The sequence below is a fragment of the Elgaria multicarinata genome, chromosome 23 (genome assembly GCF_023053635.1).
Source record: "Elgaria multicarinata webbii isolate HBS135686 ecotype San Diego chromosome 23, rElgMul1.1.pri, whole genome shotgun sequence".
NCBI classification, from domain to species: Eukaryota; Metazoa; Chordata; class Lepidosauria; order Squamata; family Anguidae; genus Elgaria; species Elgaria multicarinata.
Genome location: NC_086193.1, coordinates 389,292 through 404,274, shown reverse-complemented (window position 1 = coordinate 404,274; position 14,983 = coordinate 389,292). Strand labels below are relative to the sequence as shown.

The 14,983-nt window shown below is 59.3% G+C and overlaps 1 protein-coding gene across 1 annotated transcript in view; it reads right to left on the bottom strand.

Annotated features, from left to right (window-relative positions):
* The window catches only part of GNG7 (G protein subunit gamma 7), a 62,972-nt gene that overhangs the window by 36,446 nt on the left and 11,543 nt on the right, over positions 1–14,983 (bottom strand). Inside the window, exon 2 of the mRNA XM_063147235.1 lies at positions 11,987–12,051. The gene's annotated coding sequence lies outside the window, so the exon portion shown is untranslated. The remainder of the gene's footprint in view (positions 1–11,986; positions 12,052–14,983) is intronic.

The window sequence follows — 14,983 nt, the reverse complement described above, 5'->3', positions numbered from 1 at the left end:
TTGACCACGGGGCCAGGAGCACCAGCTGCTCACGGGGCGGGGAGGGGGGCAGAGACAGACTGCTTGTTGACATCTTGATATGCATTTCATTCCTAGGGACGCTCCGTTCGGAACACGCTGACAAATCGACACCACGGGCTTGTTTTGGAGGAGAAGGCAGGCCGCTGCCCCCCTCCAAACCCAACCTCAACGGTTGCACACTCACACACACACACGTGTGCTTTTTATAATTAATCCCAGGAGTTCAAAGCAACTATTACAAACCACCCTAATTCTAACAACAATTCACGGAGCGGCTCTTGCTGGAGCAAAGGAGCCGCGGGGAATCAGGCTTCAGACCAAAGCTCAAAGGGGGACGCAAAGCAAGGGGGGGGGAGGGCAGGCATGAATGGGGCTGGACACCGGACCGGCCGGAACAAAATCTGGTCGGCTGACCGGTCAAAGAACAGTCAAGGACTTTGGAAAGCGCTGACATTTTTGGGAGGAACAGAAAGGATACTTTAATCCTCAACACCGTGGATATTTGTGCACACTCACAAACGAACACACACACACACACACACACACACACACACACACACACACACACATCCCCCAAACAAATAAATGGACGGTTTACCCACGACCGCCAGTTTCTAGGCCAGGACAAGTCTCCGTCCTTTGCAGAGCAGCTGGATCCCCCGGAGGGGCCCTGCAGCCTGCGAGACGGAGTCTCCGGCGACCCCTCGCCCCCGAGGGCTGCCCCTGCCCCTCTTAGGGGACTTTGCACGGCCCCACTGGGAGCAGCCGGACGCGGCTGCCGTGTTTGCCTCCAAGGGCTGCAGCGGGGCGAACACCTCTCCTGCCCTGGCTAGCCAAAGGCTGGCCGCTGTTGGCCAGGGGAAGGAAGCCCCCAACACGGCAGCGTCCGGAGTTCCCCGCTGGCAATGCGGTGGTCCACTGGGGAGCAGGCCGAGCCGAGACAGAAGGGCTGGCTAATGCCATAGGGGGTGGGAGCAGTTGTGGCCCGCGGAGCCACTTTCGGTGACCCGCCCGACACTCCGGCATCTACCACAATGACGGCACTGCCGACTGGATGAGAGATCAGCCCCGGACCCCCTCGGTAGCCGAGGAGACCCCTCCTCTCTCGGCTCCGCGGGACCCTGGTTTGGTGCCGGGTTTGGAATCGCTGCTGAGAGGCAGAAGCTCAAAGAGGCTGGGACTTGGAACGCGCTCTCCTCCACCCACCCCGGCGTGCATCAGCCTTCATCTGGAGGGCCACATCTGGGCTGAGGGAAGCCGTGGCAGATCCAGGAGTAGAAGTGCAGCCCCAACCGCCGGGGCCTCCAGCGAGCGGGGAAAGATCAAAGCCTCGGGCTGCAACGGAGACAGGGGACTGGGCTCAGCCGACGGATTTTTCCATGGAAATTCCCTCCCGGTGGCCTGGAGGGTGGAAAGCGGGAGGGTCTTTCCTGCCTTGCTTGCACGCGGCCGGCGGGGCAGCGGGGCCTTCCAGCAGGGCCGAGGGCCAGGGGACGCGGCCAAGACCTTTCCGCCACCCCTGCTCCCCGCCCGCCAATTAACACCATCCCAATTATCTTTGGGGAAAAGGTGCGACCCGGTTCGGGATTTGGCTGCCCTTCCTGCCCAGCCCGAGGGCCGCCCCACCCCACCCCAGATCTCCTCCGCCGGACCATGGGGTTTTTTTTTTGGCAAAACAAAGCTTTTAACGGCTAAATTCGCCAAGCCTGAACATCGTTTTCATTGTTTGAATCGGTTTCACTGCTTTAAATTCCATAGCGGTTTTAGCTTGTAAATGGTTTAATTCGTTTTTAGCGGTGTATATTTATTGTTTGATAGCTTTCGTATGGTTTTATCCGTACGCCGCCCTGAGATCCTTGTGATGCAAATGTTTTAGTAAATAAAATAAATAAAACCCTAAGCCAACCCCTGGGGGGGGGGGGCAAACCCCCTGCCCACTTTCCCCCCTCCCAAACTACCAAATGTTTGCCGGTCTTGTGGCTCTGGTGTAGTTCCCCCCTGCTGGGGGGGCTTCGTATTTTGGGGGCCCGTGTGGAACATGGCCCTCAAAAGCTTCTCACACGTGGAATCCGGTCCTCGGGCCGAAAGGCCTTCAATGCCCCCCGAGGGAGTCAGAGGCTCCGAATATCCACACATGGGCCATGACTCAGTGGCCACAACACCTGCTTGGCCTCCGGACGGAGCCAGGCCAAACTCAGGGGCGAAGAGTCTGGACGTTAGGTGTAATGGAGCAAACAACTGGGGGGTGTGGAGGGGTTTCTGGCTTTGTGCCCCAGCGGGTGGGCTTTTCAGTGGGGCATCTCAACCAGGTGAACCCTCAAAGTGACCCAGATGGGTCATTATGATGATTATTATTATTATACATTTATTTACTGCATTTATATCCTGGCTTTCATCCTCTCGCAAGGAACCCAAGGTGGCTTACATAGACCTCCTCCTCTCCATGTTATCCTCACAACAACCCTGTGGGGTAGGTCAGGCTGAGAGAGTCAGGGATGGGCCGGAAGTCAGCCGAGCAGGGGACTTGAACCCGGGCCTCCCCAGTCAAGCACGCTCAGCGTGACACCATCGGATCCGCCGGCCACCCTGGGGGCCAGGAACTGCCCAGGCCTGGCTAGTGAGAAATCCAGGGCCTTGCAGAGGGCAACCCCAAGCAAGGAGGCCCGTCCCACGTGGCAGCCTGGCAAAGGAGGGCCTCACGCCGGCCGAGCCAGGACCGCTGGGAAGGGGGAGAAGAAGCCAGAGCGGCCCCGAGGGAGCCAGAGTGCCCGGGCTGGCGTGCCGCCTCCCCTTCAGAAGAGAAGGCTTCCTGCCTTCCTGTAAGCCCTGCCGGCTCAGCCGTTTTCCGGTCACTCATTTGACTGCGCGGGAGGCGGAGGCAGCAGCAGCAGCGCCCAGGCTATTTGTGCGGATCGATTCCAAGAACCCCGGGCTCCGTGGAACTCGAGCCGGCTCGCTTCCCCACCGTCCGGGAAGAAAAGACATAAACAAAACAGGCGCGTCATGTCGCTTCTCCTCCGCTGGGCCGGCCACCGCTGCGGCGTCACGTGAGCTCCGCACCCAGAACGGGAGCAGCCGCTCCCATGGGGCTCCTCTGCCCCTCAAAAGAAAGCGGTTAATCCTCGGTGGGGGGGGGGCTCAGCCCACCCCCACCCCCACCCCCAGGCAGAGAAAACGGCTCCCGACGGACACGGAACCCCCTCGGAACGAGAGAATGCGGCCAGAGGCCTGCCTGCCCCAGTATCTTGTTTCCAACAGTGGTCAGCCACACGCAGGGCTTCGCCTCTCACAGACCTCGCCTCTCACTGTCTGGGCAGGTTCATTCTTGAGCCTCCTTTGCACACGGGGGCTCGTGGGACCTCCTCTCGCTCCTAAGGTGGATCGAATGAGACGGAGACGCACCCGCCCTGCTTGGGGATGCCACGGCTGGTCCCACGCTCTTTGGCCAAGCCACGCACGCACGCACCGGCCAGCCCTGTGGCACGTGGGATGCCCCCCCCAAGCTAGGATGGCAGGGAGGATTCCTCTCGCCTCCCGGAACAGGAGGAGGGCGCGCAGAAGATCCGCAGGGCCAGGGGGGGCCTCCCGAGGGTGCTGTGTCAACGCCGGCGGGAACGGCAAGACAACGTCCCAGTAACTGAACTGCGCACCCCTCGGCTACTCGAGAGGAGCGTCCAGGGACGCTCCGGCAGACCTAGCTCTCCAGGGGTCCAGGCCGGATCCTTTTCCCGCCCTCCCGGGAGTTGCCGCTGGGGATAGAACAGGGGGCCTTTGGCACACACAGCGGGGGCTCGGCCGTGCAGCCACAGCCCCCCCCCCCGCACGCCAGCCCTTCCAGAGGGTGGATCAGGGCCCTCCGTGGCCGACTTGGCGCCAGTCCAGGAGACCGGGCCTTTCGCAAGCGCCAGATCCTTTGCGTCAATGGCTGTGCTGCCACTTCTGCTTTCCGAGGCAGAGACGTGTGCGGGGAGGCCCTTTCCTGAGAAGCAGGGAGGCGGCCCGGGCGGCCCCAGCTTTCTTAGAATTCCCCGCCAGAGGCCCACAGCGGGCAGGCGGCTCAGGACCAAATGAGGAAGCACCGAGCAAGGTGGGAGGCTTGTGTGCCACCTCCAGTATCCGAGGCAGTGGGAGGGTGCTGTTGCACCACGTCCTGCCTTGTTCATCCCTGGCCAACGGCTGCTTGGCCCCTGTGCGAACAGAGTGCTGGACTACACATGGACCCTTGTTCTGATCCAGCATCAGGGCTCTTCCGATGTTCTGATGTTCTTAACTGGGCACACACGAAGCGAGGGATCCGCTCCAGCCCTACAAGGGCCCCAATCCCCAGCATGAACAGGCCCGTGCACTACGTTCAGCATCTGTGCGGGGTGGGGGGGAGCAACAAGGGACAGGGCCTTTTTGGTGGTGGCCTCCCAATTTGGGAATGATCTACACACACACATCCCGAGGCCAACCTTGTTATATGTTCGGTCCCAGATTAAAACGGCTCCCTCCTCTAGAGCATTTGGCAGCAGACTCTGCGTTTTTAACCAGCTCCTGGATCGTCTTCAGTCAATTGTGTGTTTGTTTGGTTTAAAAAAAACGTTTTTAGATCGACACCCTCTGAGTGTCTGGTTAAACGCTTTCATGTAAGCAGTTTTGCACTTTGTATAACGTATTTTTAACGGTTTTGGTTTTCACCATCTGAGTTTCAAGAACCACCCTGGTGACCTTTCCGGAGAACCCGCTGTGCCGGATCAGTTTCACCCACAGGTAAACAAGCGGGTGTGAGAACTCCGGCCCAGGGGCAGAACGAAGGTGACCCGAGCCCCGGATGGAGCGGAAACCGGTCACGGTGAGCGGCCCGAAGAGTTGTCGGGGCCTGCAGAAGAACCGGCAAACTCCCAGGCCGGGACCAGGCGCCGGGTTAGAGGTGCGAGATCTCTACATCCCGGGAACTTCTCAGCCGGCGGGTGCGACGGAGCAGAGAAGCGCGAGAGGCAGAAAGCACCGGCAGATAAAGCCGCAGGGAAGCGAGTCTTAAAACCATGTCGCAAAGAGACGAGATAAACTGCAAATATTGGCACCGAACAGGGTCAAAGTCAGGAGCGGCAGCAAAGGAGCAAAAGGCAGACACCGTGCACACGCGTCCCCCAGGGCCCAGTTTCAGAGCCCCAATCCACATCTCTCCGCCAAAGGGAGCCCACTGAGGGCCTGCCATTTGCAAAGCAGCACTTTGCCACTTTCCCCAGCTGGTCATTTTGAAGTGCTTCTTGCCAGAGAGGGCGCCGCGCCCTTGCCAACCGCAATCCCTGATGGAGCACCTCTCCTGGTATGAACGTGCCCGGACGCGACGGTCCCCGTCTGAGCCCTCCTCCAAGCGCCTCCTCCGAGGGAAGTTCAGGGGACGGCAATGAGGGAGAGGGCCTTCTCCGTGGTGGCCCCACGATTGTGGAACGATCTCCCCGCCTGGCACCAGCATCCTCGACTTTCTGGCGTCAGGTTAAGACTTTCCTTGATAGCGTATGACAAGGTTTTTAGGGCTGATCGCGCAAAACTGACTCGCTTGATTTTGTAGGCAGATGGTTTTATATTATGCGATTGTGTTGTATTTGTGGTGGGGGAGGGAGGAGAATTCCTCTTTGCAAACCGGCCAGAGAGCTTTGGCTGCTTGGGGACTCCTAGGAGCGCACGGCACGGAAGGCAACGCTAAATGCCGGATCGGTTCCGCACAGAGGCCGGGAAGAGAGGGCGCAGCTCCGGCGTCTCCGGGTGATGCTGTCATCCCCAGAGGTGGCGCAAGGCGCACGCGCACCGGGCCGGCTCATCCTCCGGGAACGTGGCAGGCGCCCGGCCGCATGCCTCCGCTGTCCCAGCCCAAGCTCCTGACGAGGCGCTGAGTCAGCCGAGGCAGGTCGGAGCACCTGACGGGAGCCGCCCTTGCGCGAGGCGGGTTCACCCGGGGGAGTGTGTCAGGCCGGCTCAGCTGCTTCTGGGCTACGAGAGCGTGGGAGCTGCCCGAGGCAATTCCGTGCCAACCGGGAGAACGAGGGCACCTTCCCCAAAGACACAGGCCAGCCAGCACCCACCGCCCGTCCACCAACACTTTGGAGTTCCTGTCCCATCCTGCACGGCTCGGGGCCTGGGCTGAACCCCTCTCTCCTCAAGAGTAGAAGCCAACGGGGTTTTCCTCCCATTCCTTCATTAATTCTTACATTTACACCCCACCTGTCTTCCGTGGCTGCACGTGGCCTGCTTAGCTTCAGCAACGGGGCTGCCCTCCTCACGTGCCTCCAGGCCCACAAAGGGTGGGAGATTCAGGGCGGGTAAAAGGAAGTCCTGCTTCACACAGCACAGAATTAACCGGTGGAATTCACTGCCACAAGACATGGTTTATTTAACCCATGATCGGTTTTATTGAAACATTTGTATCCTGCCCTATTTAGGTTTTGCCTGGAAGGCAATCCAACAAACCGTGGTTTGTTTTCTTGATCCCTGGGCTGTTTGCTTCCCTCCTCCTTCACCCGCTCCGTCCCTGTATGCCAAATGCCTCTCCCGCACCATCGTTCTGACAGCGGGCGGTTTTTTAGCTACACTTGCATTCTGTAGCCTGGCGAAACGACCCATGAACAATCCACAGTCTGGGTTCCCATGTCATGACAAGCCCACGGTTTAAACAACCTGAGCTTCCGCACCCAGCAAGAAAACACGACTTCTCTTCCTGGATTGTTTGCAGTTAACAAACCATGGTTTGTTACCGCAGCCAGGTTTGCGCATCACGCCAGCCCAGAATGAAATAAACCCTGGGTCAGGTGCAAACCAGGTCAAGGTGTCGCCAGATCACGGCGAGTGAGAGTGGCCTTTTCGACAGCGCCCCCCCCCACTCTCTCGGACCCTCGGGAGGCAGAAATGGGGGCGCACTGCAAACGCCTTTTGAATCTGCCTCTGCTCACTCAAGTTTTCCCGGACCCTCAACAGACAGAGACTCGTCTCCGCTCTCCTGATCCTCTCGCTGTAACATTCTCCGTGTATTTATCATTTGTCGTACTGGTTTTTTTACCACCCGTTTTCTGTATGTCATTGGAGAGATTTCTGATGCAAACTGTTTACAGGTTTTAGGATATCAAGTGGTACAGAAGCAAAATAAATATCGCTCTCATGACAACAAACCCCCTGCGGTGGCCGAGAAACGGGCCGGCGTTGAATATGCAGACGCCTCAGGAGTCCGGAGCGTCTCGGCTGGCCTCGTCGTGCCGGCCTCGAGCATCACGGGATACCAGGGCATGACAGGACTGGCAGCGCGTGACGTCCAGGGCTATTTTTATGCGCCCCCCCCCCCGATCATTGCTTTGGAGTGAGCCAGGAGCCGGGAGAGCGCGGCCTTCTGCCAAGAGTAAAAAAGCCCCCGGGGGCAGCAGTGTTCCCTGAGCCAGTGCCGGCGCCCTAATTAGAGGCACGGAGCAAGAGGCGTCGTTAGGCGGGGTGAACGGGAGCCTCTCCCGACTATCACCGGGGGGTGGAGGGATAGAGAGGGGGGCTGCCAGGAAAGGTAACAGAGGGTCCTCAGGCGTCTGGGAAGTCGGGTCCTGTTGCGTCAAGAGGCCAGCATGGAACATCAGAAGCTCAGAAGAGTCCTGAGGCTGGATCAGACCCAGGGTCCATCTAGTCCAGCACTCGGTTCCCACAGTGGCCAACAAGCTGTCGACCAGGGACCGACAAAGCAAGACATGGTGCACAGCACCCTCCCACCCATGTTCCCCAGCAACTGGCGCACACAGGCTTACTGCCTCGGATACTGGAGATAGCACACAACCATCAGGGCTGGTAGGCATTGATCTCCTCCAGGAATTGATCCAACCCCCTTTTAAAGCCGTCCAAATGGGTGGCCAACACTACATCTTGTGGAAGTGAGTTCCACAGTTTAACTCTGTGCTGTGTGACGAAGTCCTTCTTCCTTTGATCTGTCCTGAATCTCCCACCCATCAGCTTCATGGGATAATGACCCCGTTGGGTTCTAGTATTTTGAGAGAGGGAGAAAAATGCCTCCCTCTCCACCTTCTCCGCACCAGGCGAAATTCCGTACACCTCTATCATGTCTCCCCTCAGCCTCCTTTTTTCCAAGCGAAACAATCCCAGTTGTTATAACTTTCCCTTGTCGGGGAGATGCTCCAGCCCCTTCATCATTTTAGCTGCCCTTCTTTTGCACTTTTTCCGGCTCTATACTATCCCGATGGCCATGCTGGCTGGGGAGCATGGGGACTGCAGTCCACACCCATCCAGAGGGCACCGGGTGGCGGAAGACGGTTGTGAGAAGCTACGGGAATCTCTCGTTCGCCCCTATGTAGAAAGTCTTCTTTATTTTAATCCTAGCAATTACAAAGAGCCAGACTTTCAAAATAAAAACGATCCTGAAACAAACACGTTACTAACACCATTAGGAAAATACACACACACACACACACACACAACAATAGAAGAAATACGAAGGATCAGCTGACCCGACAGCCCGGCTCACGTGCCAAAGGCCCGCTGGAATAAAAACGCCGGACGATGCAGGGGGCCGTGGGCAGGTGGAAGACCCAGGCCTGAATCTCTGCCCAGGGACCAGCGACTCCGTTTGACCGAGTGGCTTTGGACCCGTCACTCCGTCTCCTGCGGGGGTCAAGGGAGCAGGGGGGCCGATGCCGGGGGCCACCCTGACGCCCTGGGAGCAAACGTGGGGCCGTTCCCGCTAGTTCCGATTTCCAGGCTGTGCGGGACGACGCTTCATAGAGCCAAATTGTCACCAAGAGGGAGGAAACGGGCCGGATTCGTTGTGCTTTACGATGTACCCCTGGCTGGGGGGTTTCGCAAGCCGTCCAGATTTGACTGAACTGACAGCCGAAAGAGGCATTTATTAAGAAAGAAGACGTTAAGAACCTACGGCGCTATTCGTTCCACGAGGCCGGCGGGAAACCAGGGACACGGGACAGAGGAAAAACGAACGCCGGGACTGCAGGTCCACAGCTCCATCGGGATCTGAGCGCACCGAACACACTGCACAAGAGGCAGAGGCGTAAACACACATACACACCCCAAAAAAACGTGTAAAACACGACTCGTTATTTTCCACCGGTGCTCTTCCTCAAGACCAAGAACAAAACGTGGCTGCAGGAGCCGATGGGGGTCCCCGATTTGGGGTGAAGGTCAGGCGGCCCAGGACCTGGGGCTGCCCTCAGGCACAGAGGTGGGAGAGAGGGGGAGCCTCTTGAAGACAAACAGGGGGGCGGATTTGGGTTTTGGGGGGCCCTTGGGCAGGACACCCTCCGTGGGCCTCCGTGGGCCTGCCTTCATCACCAGCTCCTCCGCCTCCTGGCTCCCTTGGCAGGCCGAGAGAGCCGGGGAGCACGGAGGCTGCGGCGTCTCCTGCTCCTCCTCCTTCTCGCCACCCCCTTGTGGAGGAGGAGCCACTCCAGGGGGCCCTGGGCACAGGCCCAGCCACGCCGACCCTCGGCGCCCGCCCCGAAGCCGGGCAGCTATGAGGAGAAGACAAGCCACTGCGTCGCACGGGTGGATGCTGCCCTCTTGTGGCACGTTCTGCCTCGACGCGACGCCCCACGGGAACGCCGGGGAAGGGACGCCTGAGAGCCACAGACTAATGAGTTCCCTCTTAAAAATAGCCTTCTACCTGAAGAAGCCGGGACGTGCCTTCACGGGCCCTATTTATGCCCGGACGTCCTTGGCGTGAGCTCAGTCTATCGGCCCGGACATCCTCGGAAGGAGCTCGGCTGAAAGTCGGCATTTGGGAGAAGGCAGGACCGCCTCTGGAACCGCCCAGCGGGCACGATCCGCATCGAGGTACGGCGTTTGACCTTTTAATGGGTCCGAGGAAACAGCGGGCTAAGCGGACCGGAGGGCTCAGGGTGTTCAGGAAAAGGTCACCTTTATGGGCGGAAGGGAACCCGAGGAAGTGGAGGAGGAGGTGCAAAGGGCCTCGGACCGCTTGGTTTTTACGGGAGAATGAGGGAGACAGATTTGGGCATAACTGGCAGCGTTTGCTCACCCACCCCACCCACCCCACATGCGCACAACACCCCCCCCAGGTTGACCCACAAGCTTCTGTTTCTCAGCTGGCATGCGAGGGATCCCTTGCGCGTCCCATGTAACCGCCTCCCGACTTATTTGCCACGTTTCACACGATGGGGGGGGGGACGGGGGGTCCGTGATGCGGGGAAAGGGGGGGGAATCTCTCTCCTGTGGAACGAGGGAGTTTTCCCAGCTGCAAGCCCTCAGCGATAACCCACCTTCACACGGCAAGGATGGACTGGAGGAGCCCAGCCCGTATCCACCAGCCAAGGCACACTGTCTCCCAACGCACAGTCTCCGTGGTGACACCAAGCCAAAATTGGGACCATTTTGGCCGGTCTGCTACCGCGTCCGTGTTTCGAGATGCCTCCCAAGAAAGGTCTCGCTGGGGGCTGGCCTGGGGCAAGGCGGGGAAGGCAGGGGAAATCACTCCGTAAAACACTACGGACTTCATTCTCGGATGCTTTTATTTCTGGGTTTCTTTCACCTGCTGCTTTGGCGGTTGCTGGTCCTCGCCACCCGCCCTTCAGCCGGTGAAAGAGGCAAACGAGGAGCCAACAGGAACGTACGCAACAAAACATCGTTTCTATCAGTTCCTTCTTGCTCTCTTCATAATAAATCCCTTAAGGGTTTGGAACCTTTCATTTCTTAACGGAACGTTAAATAGGAAGATCGGAACGGCAGAACTCAAGGGATGAAACTGATCTAATGCCATGTCCTTGTTAAATTGGAACGATTTGGTTTAGAGACGTTCACGGATCTAATTCGACACGGTCACAAGAGTGAAGGTACACAGAGGAACGTCAGGACCTCAGAAGAGCCCTGAGGATGGATCAGACCAAAGGTCCGTCTAGTCCAGCACTCAGTTCACCCAGTGGCCGACCAGCAACCGACCAGGGACCAACAAAGCAGGACATGGTGCAACAGCACCCTCCCACCCATGTTCCCCAGCAACTGGGGCACACAGGCCCACTGCCTTGAATACTGGAGGTAGCACAGAGCCATCAGGGCTAGTAGCCATGGATCGCCGTCTCCTCCAGCAATTTATCCAGCTCCTTTTTAAAGCCATCCAAATGAGTGGCCGTGACCACATCTTGTAGTAGTGAGTTCCACAGTTTAAAAGAGTGGGTGGAACCGTTTGCCTGGCACCGCTCAGAGGCCCAGGCCAGAAGAAGCCTGAAAGGGTGCTGGGGAGGTTGTGGGCTCTCCCACCCTAGAGGCCTCCAAGAGGCAGCTGGACAACCATCTGTCGGGGATGCTGTAGGGTGGATTCCTGCCTTGAGCAGAGGGTTGGACTCCATGGCCTTGTGGGCCCCTTCCAACTCTGCTATTCTAGGATTGTAGGATTCTATGGGACACCAGCACTCACCCCAGGACTCGCCAGGCTCCACCAGCAGCCCTGCCTCTCTGTTCCGGCTCTGCCACCCAGCGGGCAAAGCCAAGATCTTCAGGCGGCTTCACTTTCGGGGGCTGATTGACAAGGCTGCGATTATGGGCCTGGTGGGATTTTTCAAGGGAAGGCGGCACCCGGGGCGGGGTGTGTGTGTTTGTTTGTTGTGAGGAGATTAATTAAATAATTACGCATTACTGCTTAAAGGCACGTGGATCTTCCCACGTGGGGGAAACGACACTCTAAGAAACGCAAGGTGCGGCTTGCGTGGACCGGAGGCCCACGCCGGCTAAAAAAACCCGCCACCTCTGCGGACCGTCAACAAATCCAGGAGGCGGCCAACCGACTTCAACGTCCCTCCGTGCCTCAGTTTCCCCCTGCGGCAGCTGTGGCCCAGCCTCCCCCCTGCCGCCTTCCGTTCCCAAACAGGATGTGCGCCCAGAGAAACAGGCTCCCCACAGGGGCTGCGGCCCACGCCACGGGGCGGAGGAGGAGGAGGAGGAAGAGGGCGCCGAGGGGGGCGAGTCTTACCTGTCCGGGGGTGGCAAACGCCCGCTCTGCCGCCTCTGGCTCACGCGCCACTGAGGTTCGGTTTCCTGAAAAGACCACAAGCAAGGGCGACCGTTACAAGAAGCAAGGTGAGCCTGAGCCCGTCCAGCGGCAGAGCCCTCGCGCTTTGCAGGCGGAGAGTCCACGGTTCGATTCCCGGCGGCCTCTCCAGGGAGGGCGAGGCAAGGCTCCTGCCTGGAGCCACGGCTGCCAGCCAGTGCCGACAATATTGGGCTAGGCGGACCGAGGGTCTGACTCAGTATCGGGCAGTTTCCCACGTTCCTACTTACATCGAACCTTTCTTCGGAAACATGAGGACCAGAATCTTACTTTATTATTAAGGGACAGGCCGCTTTGCAGGCGGAAGGTCGATCCCTGGTGGCCTCTCCAGGGAGGGCTGGTAAAACCCCTTCCTGAAAGCCTGGGCGACACGGACCCCGGGCCTGGCACAGGGTCAGGCGGTGTCCCACGTTCCCACTTAAGTTAGACCTTCCTTGAAAACCATGAGGACGAGTCTCTTACTTTATTTATCCCGTCCCCTGCTCCTCAGCCGATCCGCAGAAGCCAGGCAAAATCCCCCTAAAACCGTCGTCAGTCACCGCAATTAACGAGACAAGCAATCATCACATCCCCCGAAAGGTGCTGTGCAGTACCCAGCACCGCCAGCAGGTGTCTCTCGCGCTGCAAGCCACGGCCACGTGCCAAGGTTGAGCTGCCCTCCCACCCCCGGTGTTTGTAAACTGGGGCAGGCAGGCAGGCAGAGGCCGAATCCAGCCAGACCACGAGGGGTCCTGTGCTTTTTCCAAGGCAGAAATCTCCTGAAGGAGCAATTCTGGACTGAGGCTGGCATGACGGACGGGCAATGATTTATTTATTACGTTTCTATACCGCCCGCTCGCCGAAACAGTCTGGGCGGTTCACAGCAATTAAAATCGTAAAATACGATTGCAAGAGCACCCAAAACCTTCCTCAGTCCCGTTTTAAGTCCATTGCAGAAAACTAAACCGCAGAGACCCGGGTTCAGCAGAAGGCCATTTTCCAAATGTTTGGGACCGCAACAGCCCCGGACAGCACGGCCCAATGGCCAAGGATGCTGGGAGCTGAAGTCCCCAGCCCATTTCACGCTCTGCTCCTGCCTCCCCCCCGGTCAACATGGCTCCGTTCGGGTCCTGGGCGCACGTGCGCCACCTCGCATGGGGTTCCCTCCGCACGAGACTGCCTCTCGGATGGCAGGGTTCCGGCTCTATCATGGTGGCACCTTTGCCTGCTGAGCGGCGCCGGGATCGTGGCCGCCGAGGGCTGGCGAAGCGGAGGTGCGCTCTTGTCCCGCCTGCCCTTTGCTGCTGCGTCCTCCGCGCTCCCGGGGCCCGGAGTCTCGCCCGGAGGCCGCGGGGAATATCCGGGAGGCATTTGGCCCCGGGGCAGCCGGAGGAAGAGCTGCCTGTGGGTCACGGAGCAGCTCCTCCCCGGCCGCTTTTCTCCAGGCCTTTCCGGCACCGGCACCCTCCCCAAATCCCCCCCGCCTCCCTCCCTCCCTCCCCTTCCCCCCCCCCCCCCGCCTTGGCCACGAGCCTCCGGCTGATGCAGCTCAACAGCGGCACTTTTATTTATGGCTCGGTCGGCCGGTCTTCATGGCAACGGATGAAGGAGAGGAAGAGCGGGGAACGCAGGCGCTGCAGGACTGCCAGAAAGAATAAATAAGCCCCCAAACGCTTCTGAACGCTCCCTGCCCAAAGGGCCCCGCTCCACGGCCGTGTCAGGGATGTGGCCGGAGAGGGATCCCGAACGTGTTCAAAGGGGGGCCGGAGGTTGGACAGGGGATCCAAAGGCCCATTCGTGATTGGGGGGGGGGAGGGAGGGAGGGAGGGAGCAGGATGTTTACTCCTCCTTGAGAGAAGCTCCTTCTCCTACTTCCTCCGCAGAAGCAAAACCTCCTCCTGAAGCAATATCAAAAGCGAGTCAAGAATCAAGCAGCAGGGAAGGTGAGGGCAAAACGCGGGTGCCGGCCCGTTCTGCCGGCCCCTCCGCCAGCAACTCCATTCTGCCCAGACAGGGCCAACGGCTGCCAGCTCGAACCCCAGGCCCCCGATTCCCTTCGTTTTGGGGGTCACGGCCGCCCTCCGCCGGCATTTCACCCCGTCTTCCTCTATCCCCTTATAGCAAGGGCCTAGTCCTCAGTGAGGCAGTCAACGGATGCCTCCTGGCCTGCAGACGGAGGTGGAGAATGCAAAGGACGCATCCTGCCCGGGGGGAACGAGGCGCAGGGAGCATCCAGCCGTGCCCCCCCCCCCCTCGTCCTGACGGATTAGAAGAGGCTGGACCACAGCCCTCTGGTCACACAAGCAGAGCACGGGTGCAGCAGCACCAGCACCCCACCCATGTTCCCCAGCCACTGGTGCACACAGGCTTGCTTCCTCTGACACTGGAGGGAGCAAAGAGCTACCTGGACTAGTAGCCCTTGTGATGGCCTTTTCCTCCTCCTCCATGAGCTGTACTTGGGGGCCTCAGAAGCTGCCCGATACAGAGTCAGGCCCAACCTAGTATTGCCGACACGGACTGGCAGCAGCGGCTCCTCGGGGTCTTTCCAAGCCCTGCCTAGAGAATGGCACTGGGGGGGGGGTGGAGCTGGGGGCCGTCTGCCTGCAAAGCTCTTCCCCTTCAATAACCAAGTGAGGCTCTAGTCCTCAGGGTTCCGAATTCAAGGACTGGTTTTAGAAGAGAGCACAGGGAGATGCCTGAGACAGCGCCGGACCCTGGGTGTCGCCGGCACGGGCTGGCAGCAGCTAGCAGGAGATGTCCTTGCCCTACCTGGAGCCTGGACCCGGGGCCATTTCCGGCTGCAAATCAGGGCTCCCACCGCTGAGGCGCGCTCCCTGAAGAGGGGGTCCGGGGATCTACATCCACAAGGGTTCAGTGGCGCTCCTCGCTGTGGCAACGGACACATCCCTCCGCCCTTGCATGCGGGGAGGGGGGGGCGTT